The sequence below is a fragment of the Lynx canadensis genome, chromosome D4 (assembly GCF_007474595.2).
Source record: "Lynx canadensis isolate LIC74 chromosome D4, mLynCan4.pri.v2, whole genome shotgun sequence".
Classification (NCBI taxonomy): domain Eukaryota; kingdom Metazoa; phylum Chordata; class Mammalia; order Carnivora; family Felidae; genus Lynx; species Lynx canadensis.
This window is the reverse complement of record NC_044315.2, coordinates 28,421,886-28,431,745: the sequence shown is the minus strand read 5'-3', so window position 1 is coordinate 28,431,745 and position 9,860 is coordinate 28,421,886. Positions and strand designations below refer to the sequence as shown.

At 44.1% G+C, this 9,860-nt stretch overlaps 1 pseudogene; it reads left to right on the top strand.

The window, feature by feature from the left end:
* Window positions 1–390: 390 nt before the first annotated feature.
* The window catches only part of LOC115499071, a 28,971-nt pseudogene continuing 19,501 nt past the window's right edge, over window positions 391–9,860 (top strand).

Genomic DNA, 9,860 nt, shown 5'->3' with positions numbered 1-9,860 from the left:
TGAACAGGATTTGGACTGGGTGCGAAATTAGGAATAAGTAACAGGGTTGTTATACAGCCTTCTGGGCTCTGAATCCCCTTCTCTGGTGACCAGAACGTCTCTGTCTCCTGGCGCAGGGAGGGCGCCTGCCACAGGGAGAGTTCTTTCCTGCTTTCAGGGGAATGGGGGAGGGTCTGAGTGTCTTAAGTAATTTTTATTTATAATAATCAAAATGCCAAAGTGGCACATTTCTGGCAGCTGCCCTTGGCCCCTACACCTTCACGGCGTGACCCTGGAAAAGCCCCTCCAACATGAAGGGCCGGCCTGGCTGTTCCTGCATCAGCAGCCGCTAGATGACAGCCAGGCTGTAAAACCCGGAGGGATGTCAGGGGAAGTGAGCCTCAAAGTGGAATGCCTTCCTTGAAGGATACAACGACGACGTTTCCAGTTGCGCAAGATGAGAAACGTTCTGGAGATGGCTGGTGGTGGTGGTGCACAGCAATGCCCACGTACCGGCTGCCTCTGGGCCGCGCAGGTACATATGACTAAAATGAACAATCTTATTTCATGCTTCTTTTACCACAGTTTTTACAAAATGAAGTCAAAAAAGATAAAGCTGAAACCTAAAAGTATCCGGGAATATTTTAGCTTGCGGAGGAATATGCAACGTTGCCAGTTGTGTTTAGAGAATACAGCAAAGCAGGGCCCCCAAAGAAGGGGATGGGGATAGAAAAAATGATAGATTGCTGTTTTGGAAGAACTTGGTATTTCAGAAACAACCTTTAAAGTGGTTCTGTAGGAAAAGAAGGTAAGAATTTTGTTTGGCCTCTTTATCTTTTGTTTGCTGTGAATCTCCCCCCCCCCCCCCCGTTTGAATGCATACACGGGATAAAGGCCATAAGGACTTTGGATTCTTGAGGACTTAATCAGGCCCAATTGCTTATGAGGTTGTCTGATTCATGGTCCCTAGACATTTGCTGAGCACCTATCATGGGCACCAGCCCCGGGCTCATGACAGGGGCACAAGGTGGATGACAATGTACCTGCTCACAGAGCCAGTCATGGGGCTCAACTCCACAGCTGCCTGAAAAACTGGCCCTGGGGGGTTATTTTCAGGGATTGGAGCTGTATTTTGGGTAGCCACCTGAAAGCAAGATCAGACTTGATGTTTGCAGCCAAAGGTCATGTGCTGCTGCGAGGCTGGGCCCTCAATCCCCTGAGGCCTGGGACTCAGCAGCTTCCAGACACAGGCCAGGACAGGGACGGGAGCACGGTCCCGGATGAATACCCTGGAGGAGGGAGAGGGAGGAGCCCCTAAAAGGGGATTTTAAGGAATGGTGAGGCCCCTGTCATGGGCACCTCTGGAAATGTGTGTGGCAGGAGCAGGAAATGAACCAGGGGACAGCTGCTAATCTCCCCAAACCCCAGCCTCAGTTGCTTGCTGATCATTACTGTTGCTGACAGGGCCAAGTCTTTGCTCCTAAGGAATGAAGAAGACTGTGGGCGTAGGGAGGAGGGGCAGGAAAGAATTTCCACAAGTTTCTAGAGCAGAGTTTCCCCACAGATGGGGCTCTGATGTGCCCTGCCTCTAGGGACTGATGTTTGGTGAGGGGGCCTGGCCGGGTGCCCAAGGCTGTGACTCCAGCCTGCAGGGCTCCTGTCAGGGGCACAGAGAAGGGCCTAAGGCCACCTCTGGGTAGATGATGTTCCTTGTCCTCCTGAAATCACAGAATTTACAACTGAAAGAGACTTACAGATGGTTTGCTTCAACTCAGTCTTGGGATCTGGAGACAAAGGGTTTAAGAGATTTAGACAAAATTGTGCCATCAATTACTAACAACTCAGACTAAGTGTCAGGCCATCTTCCCACACCTGGGGGCCTGCTATTCTCCTGTGCTAAGTATTTATATGGTAATGTAGTGTGTGTGTGTGTGTGTTGAGTGTACACTTATATGTGAATACTGTGAAAGTGTGTATGCATACGTGTGCATTTGTCTATAAATGTGTGTGCATGTGTGTGTTGTGTGTGTGTGTATTTTGTGTCTGTGTTTCATGAGTCAAGGGTTTTTCTGGCCTCTAAAGACCTGTTCTCATGGCCAAGAGCTGTGACCCTCACTGATTTATCCATGAGTGCCCATTTCCCACAGTCAGGGTGACTAATAGAACACCCCGAGAACTTTTTCTAAAAATATATGAATTTGTTAATTAACTGTTGACACACTTTATAATGCTTTTTTGCTACATTATCTTACCATATAACAGCTTTTATAATGTGAAGTTTTAGTAGGAATGGAAAGAAAATTCAATCTTCCTACCATGATGAAAGACAAAAATGATTAGTCAATATTATAGTTGTTGATATTTTTGAAAACCTCCAGCTTCAAAACTCACTATTGGTAATACTGTAAGAATTTTGAAGATTTTTTTCAAATCTGGAAAACTTCTATCAAGTTAGATATTTTTTTCATATGTAAGCTTTAGAATCTTCAGACATGTGAAGATTTCTCATCTAGTGACCTATTTTGAGTGTTCATTGATTGTTGACTCTCATTAACCACTCTTATGGGGGTTTGCGTCCTTCATCTGGTTTGAGGGGCTGAGATCCTTTGCGGGCTCCCCTTGCTGGGGATGCATTTTCACTAGTGCTCTGGGCTCTTCTCCATATGAGACTCCCTTGCCACCTGGCTCAGGTCCCCGTTTCTCCAGCCTCCTCATGTCTCTGCACCTGGGAGCCTGCCATCCAGCTGGGCCCTGCCTGCACTCCCATTGGGAAATGACTGCAAGACTTTATTGGTCAACAGGGGCAGTGAATAGTGAGGACCCCACGAAAGACCCTTCCGTATAGAGAACACACAGTCCTAGGACAAACATGCAACTGGTTATCTTCTAGAAAACATGTAACTGGTTATCTTCTAGAATGTTCCAATTGTTTCTCTAGGTGACATCTAACTTACGCCCCATAAACTGGACAAAGTGCACTTACAACTTGATTAGGTGTCATTCATCATTTTGGCAAAATGCTGTCCTGAAGATAAATACAAATAAATTTTACTACCTCAATTCCCAAAGTGTGTAGTTTGAGTCTGTTTTCCAATGAAGATGAGCTTCTCATTTACTGACTCTGGAACCCTGAGCAGCTCTCCTGTGTGTCAGAGGTTCCCATACTTTGGGATTTTCATGGAATAGTAAAATTTCATGAAGAACATGGAGACTGAGACTTCGTTTTGCAAAGTAAGACTGCTTACAAAGAGCAACGGGTACCAGGGTGTGTGGAGGGCTCAGTCGGTTAAGTGTCTGACTCGATTTCAGCTCAGCTCTTGATCTCAAGGTTTCTGCAATTGAATCCCGTGTCCAGCTCTGTGTCGGGCTCTGTGCTGACAGTGCAGAGCCTGCTTGGGATTCTCTGTTTCCTTTTCTCTCTGCCCCTCCCCTGCTCCCTCTCTCTCTCTCTCTCTCTCTTTCAATATAAATAAATAAACATTTAAAAAAAAAGAAGAGCAACAATTCCTATTTCTTTTGTCATCACAAAGCATGTTTAATTTTAATTACTTAAAGTAATTAATTTTAGTTAATTATTTAATTATTTATAATGTCACTTTAAAAAAGACGAATAGATTGAAAAAATGAGGAAAGTTAGAGTCTGGGAATACTTGGCTATTTCTTTAAATTGAATAATTTAATCGTGGGCGAAAAAATAATCCAGTGGCTCTTATTTCTGTTTTCTAGATTTGTGACCAGTTTGTTCTGGGCAGTGTGGTTTTAAACTTCATTGTTAGGCTTTTTCCAGAAAAAGCGGTGTATAGAAGTACAAAGAAAGCCCCACAGGCCCATTCCCATGGAATATTTAGAGGCCATGTGGGTTCCATCACCTGATGCTATAAAACTCACCTCCTGTCCCACAGGCTGGACCTCGCTTTGGGAAGCACAGTGATTCTGGCTGCTCTTGAAACACGCTCACAGATCTCAGCGTTAGTAGGAAACCTGGAGTCATGCACATGTCAGACCACAGCCCTGTCATGAAACACAGGGGTCAGTGCGTCTCTGTTCCATAGACACGGGGATGGAGAATGGGAAGAACAGGTTTTAATCCCTGAGTATCCTGACACTTGCCGTCTAAACTTCCCATCCCTGTCCTTCCTTCCACATTACATAGAAGCCTGGAATCCTCATCCGTGATAGCCACGTAAACATTTGTTAACACAGTTATCATGCTGCTTGCTGACATCTTTCATTTCCTGAAGACGAGCACAGTGGGAGACAAAACGATTGTGAGTCGGGATGGCCTAGGTCCCACCCAGCTTCTCCTGAGCTTCTGGCATTTGGAAGGATGGTTTGTCCTTCCATAAAGCCTGGCTTTTTATTGAAAGGCAAGAGCTCAAAGCCTAAATATTTGACTCTTATTTTCATCTCTCCTTTACTACACTTCCCAAGGCAATGGATGCTTCTGGTGACTCAAGGGTGGGTTGCATAAAATAAAGTCAATAAAAATGAACATAAGCCTTCCAAAAATGTTACCCTCATCACAGTTGAAATTGGAGGGCTGGGAGGAAAGGGGAGTGGGGAGTTAGTGTTTCATGGGGGCAGAGTTCAGTTTGAGATGAGGAATGTTCTGGAAATGGATGGTGGTGAGGGTTGCAACAATGTGGCTGCACTAAATGAAAATGGTTAAAAGGGGTCAATTTTGTTATGCGTATTTCATCACAGTAAAAAGCAATTCAACTTGCTTCCCAGTGAGCAGGTGAGTGTGGGAAGTGGTTTCCCTCTCTCCTGGAAAAAGAACAAGCAACAAGTCGGGCACGACGGTGGCATGTGGTCTCAGGAGGGCAGTGCTGACCTCCTGGGGTCCAGCTCCCTGGTGCAGTCCTGTGAGGGTGACCAGCCAGCTGGGACCTTCTGCTGCCTCACCTGTCTGGATCACAAGCTCTGAGCAAGCAGGGGTGCAGCAGGCTGTGTATCTTCCCTGCAACAGCATATTTCCTGTCCGGCCCCTGGAAATGCATGTGTGGTGTGTAGATTGCCCTATGGTGCCTGGAAAAGGCTGCTGTGGGCCCACATTTCACCTGTGTTCAACCCAAGCCCTGTGTGCCTGGGGCGGGATCTTCTCCTGTACAGGTGATTATAGGCACCAAGCCTGACGTTTCTAGTAACACCATTTGGCACAGCTTGGATTGGATATTGCCCAGGCTGCTGGGATTCCTCTGAACTCATTGAGCCTCCACTATGTGAATCAGGGGGCATCAACTGAGAACAGTTCCCTTTGCAACAGGAAAGCATGGAAGTCAGGTGGAGGAGACTAGAGGGTGGGGAAGTAGTCCAGACACAGGAACCCAAAGCTGAGCGCACGTGGCTGGTATGACAAAAATGTCTTAACCCATTAGAGAGTCTGACATTTTCTTTAATTGTTTGTAAACCTTTATCCTTGTTAATGGCTGAGTAGAACTAGAAGAGAACTATCATATTTCACTATTCTTCTTAAAATAAAATGTGACTTGTAAGTACTCAAGTAAAATCTAGTCTCTTTGTTTCTTTAAGGAGCTTCTCCTCCCCATGCCTGTACAAGTGTCCTGGGGTCTTAGGGACAACTGTATTTGCTGCCCTTTGTCATCCCAGGATGTGTGACCTGATCATTTTGTGGCCAAAGGCAGTGACTGGGAATCTTCCAGAGCCACCCGTTCTAGGCCCAAGCCATGCACAGCCTGAATGCAAGCAGACTCCTGCCCTTGGCCTTTGAGAACCCCCTGCCCTTTCCCAGTATTGGGGAGACACTTCTCCCTTCTCGTCCATAGACAATGGACACTTCATACCTTGATGACAGTGACCTTAAAGGACAATTTCCTTTTGGGCCCTGGGATTAGGACACCCTTTTTCTCTCTTCAAAGCTTGGTGCTCAAGACTCTTGTGGACTCAGGAATTGTATTCAGGATGTCAAATGCTGAACAGTGACTCTTCCCTCTTTTTGTTCCTGCTATTCAAATCCTGATCTTCTGTGGGACAAAGATGTCCCTGACTGTAGAGGGGTCATGTCCCCAGAAAAGAAACATAAACCTGAAAAGAACACTGACATTTCTGAAAGTATCACTGTCATGTATGACATAGGTCTGCAGGCCGCTACAGGGCCTCTCTCAACATCTGATACAGTCTCCCCTCAGCCCTGACAACCACACCTCAGGACCTACTCTAGAAGAAATAACTCAGGGGTGGAGGAGTTTTCTGCTAGGAGAAGAGAGTTGTGGCTCCTGGGGGGAGAAGGGAGGATCTCCCCATGAATCAGTGCAAGTCACAAAGGAGGCACTTTCCAGAAATGTTGAATGGACACAATGGCAGAGGGTTAGAGACTGTGCCTGGGGTAATGACATGGGGCCCCAGGGAAGACTGTGGTCCCTTGGTTGCTGTCCCCAGGATTGCAGCATAGAGCATTAGCTGTTGTCCTCTGCATTCTCTTTGATTATCTTTATTTTATTTATTTATTTTTTTTTTCCAAATACGTAATTATTTTATTTTAAATTATTTATTTTTTTAAATGTTTATAATGTTTATTTATTTTTTTTTATATATATGAAATTTACTGACAAATTGGTTTCCATACAACACCCAGTGCTCATCCCAAAAGGTGCCCTCCTCAATACCCATCACCCACCCTCCCCTCCCTCCCACCCCCCATCAACCCTCAGTTTGTTCTCAGTTTTCAACAGTCTCTTATGCTTTGGCTCTCTCCCACTCTAACCTCTTTTTTTTTTTTTTTCCTTCCCCTCCCCCATGGGTTCCTGCTAAGTTTCTCAGGATCCACATAAGAGTGAAACCATATGGTATCTGTCTTTCTCTGTATGGCTTCTTTCACTTAGCATTACACTCTCCAGTTCCATCCACGTTGCTACAAAAGGCCATATTTCATTTTTTCTCATTGCCACGTAGTATTCCATTGTGTATATATACCACAATTTCTTTATCCATTCATCAGTTGATGGACATTTAGGCTTTTCCATAATTTGGCTATTGTTGAGAGTGCTGCTATGAACATTGGGGTACAAGTGCCCCTATGCATCTTTGATTATCTTTAATGACTGCCAGCCTTCAATCCCGGGGCTGGTACTACCGTGTGGTGCTATGTGCTATGTGCTGGCTAGTGCAGAATTAATTCTATGAGAGAAGGTAGGTTGCTAATATTCTATCAACATGATGGTAATTTTTATCTTTGTTTTCAAGGCTTCAGGACTCCTTCACTTAGCTCCAGAGTTCTTGACCATGATTGTGCTGTACTGGCTATCAAATATTATGCTCTCAAGTTTGAATTTAGAGGCCTTGATCATTAAACTTCTTTGTCTTCAGTGGGACTTCATGGCTAAATGTGGCTCACTTTTCCACACATCACTTCTGAGACAATCCTGGGTGATCCTGATAGTTGTTAACCAGCAGAGTGTGACCCCAAATCCAACAACCATAATGGGGGCCTCTCAGCCCTGGCACCTCTGGCAATCAGATGATACCCATGGGTCCTGTTTCACAATAATGCTCTCAAATGTTTGAAATAAAATACATGTACTAACAAGGTAACTGAATATTGAAATATATTTATCAAAATATATCAATCAAATTGGGTAACATGATAATATGTGTACCTCCAGTGGGGGATCTTCTAAGTGTTCTAACTTCAAAATAGTGACAAGAGTAAATACTTTTATAAGATATCTAGACCAACCATAATTGATATGAAATATCTGATTTCCTATGATGACAAAGTCATGGGTACTGTAAATATTACTCTGATTTGTTGGTGACATATATAGTTGAAGGGAATGCTAATTTTTAGTCAAGAACAGTAAAAAGAATCATTTCTTCCCTACAATTCATGGCCTTTGTCATGAATTGTATTCTGCCCCAAATTCATATGCTAAAGTCTAATGCCCAATGTGACCTTGTTTGTATATAAAGCATTTTAAGATGTAATTGATGTCAAATGAGGCCATAGGGTCAGGTCCTAATATGATAGGTTGGTAACTTTGTAAGAACATGAACAGAAACAGATCTCTCTTTCTCTCTCAGTCTGTGTCTTCCTAGCTCACATAGCAAGGAAAGGCCATTTGAGAACACCACAAGAAGCTGGCCATGTACAAGACAGTAAGAGAGCTCTTACCATAAAGCCAATCCTCTATCACATTAAGCTTGAACTTTCAAGCCTCCAGAACTGTGAGAAATAAATTTCTATTATTTCAGCCACCCAGTCTGTGATATTTTGTTATGGTAGCCTGGCTAGCCAAAGACAGTTTAAGACAGGCTAAGACTAAGAAAGGACCCACCCCTATCTCCCCTCTTTGCTTCTAGACCTGTAAATAGAGTCTAGTCCCAACAGGCCCCTAAAGGTGAGGTATGAAGTGTGACCCATGAGGAGGTGCACTATACTCCAAAGGAACTACTCAAGTTTTCTAACTTATGTAACCAACTCTGGGGAACATGTATAAGAATGGATCTTAAGTGAGTGAGGCAGTGGGGAGAAGAACATATACTTGGATAAGAATGAATTCATTGATGTGAATTCATATCTCTTCTCCCTAAGAAGAGGTTCTGCATTTAATGTTGCAGCTTGGATCTAGCAGTTTGTTTGGTTGGTTGTGATACACAGACCAAAAGGTCCATAGTGAGTGAGTTGGAAATGCCGGACCTGCCCTGGTTTAATGTAGAGGCAGGGATTCACAGGTATAGGAAGGTTGGAATGTTAGATTGGATTTATCACTTAAGACATTCACACCCACACTGGGAGGATGCAGAAGACGTATTTTTACCACCTTGTGAGAAATGAATTTGTGACAGGCCCAGTGGCAACACTCAGCAGCCCAAGGCAGGGCCGGTGCCATCACTGTGATGGACAGTAGAGTCATAGCAGCAATCAGAATTGTCTGCCTCATGCACACCTGTGGTGTTGGCTGGTTGATCACAGTGTTCCTAGAACTAAAATAGATAAAAAGACTGACTGCTAAATTTTAATGAAGCAGAAAAATTCCAAGTCAAGTGAACAAGAAGCTACCCTGAATCACAAAACAGAAGATAATACCTCTCAATCATTTCCAGACTTGAGTCAGTTTATAGACCCAGAACCCTTGAATGAAGGGGAGTCTAGGTCCCCCTAAGGAAGGACACTGGTACACTACCAAAAATTATCCTGTTTATCTTTCTACCAGCTATCCTCAATGTACCTATGACATTTTACCAGGATAACTCTACATTGGAAATAATTAGACCTTCTAGGGACTACTAGACACTCTGAATTGGCACTAATTCCAGACCTCAAATATCACCATGGTCCAATAGAGTATAGGCCCATGGAAGTCAGGCAATCAATGGGGTTTTGCACAGTTCCATTTCCCATTGGGCCTGATAGGTCTTGAAACCATCCTGTGGTTATTTCCCTGGTGCTAGAATGCATAACTGAAATAGATATATATAGCCATATATCTGGCAGAATCCCCACATTGGTTCCCTGACAGGAAGTGAGGATGATTATGGTGGGAGAGTCAAGTGGAAGCCACCAGAACTGCCTCTACCTGAGAAAACAACCAAAAGCAACATCACATTCCTGGAGAGGTTGCAGCGATTAGTGCCACCATCAAGTAATTTAAGGGTGCAGGTGTGGTAATTCCCACCACGTCCCTATATGCCTCTCCTATTTGGCCTGTGGAGAAGACAGATGTATTTTGGAGAACATGGGTTATCATAAGCTTAACTAGGTGGTGGCTTTAGTTGCAATGAAAACCAAATGTACTTGCATTAGTTGAGCAGATTAACGCTACTCCTGGTATTGGTGAGCATCTTTGATCTGGCCAAATGCCCTTTTTCTAATCCCTGTCATAAGACCAACCAGAAGCAGCTTGCTTTTAGCTAGAAAGGTC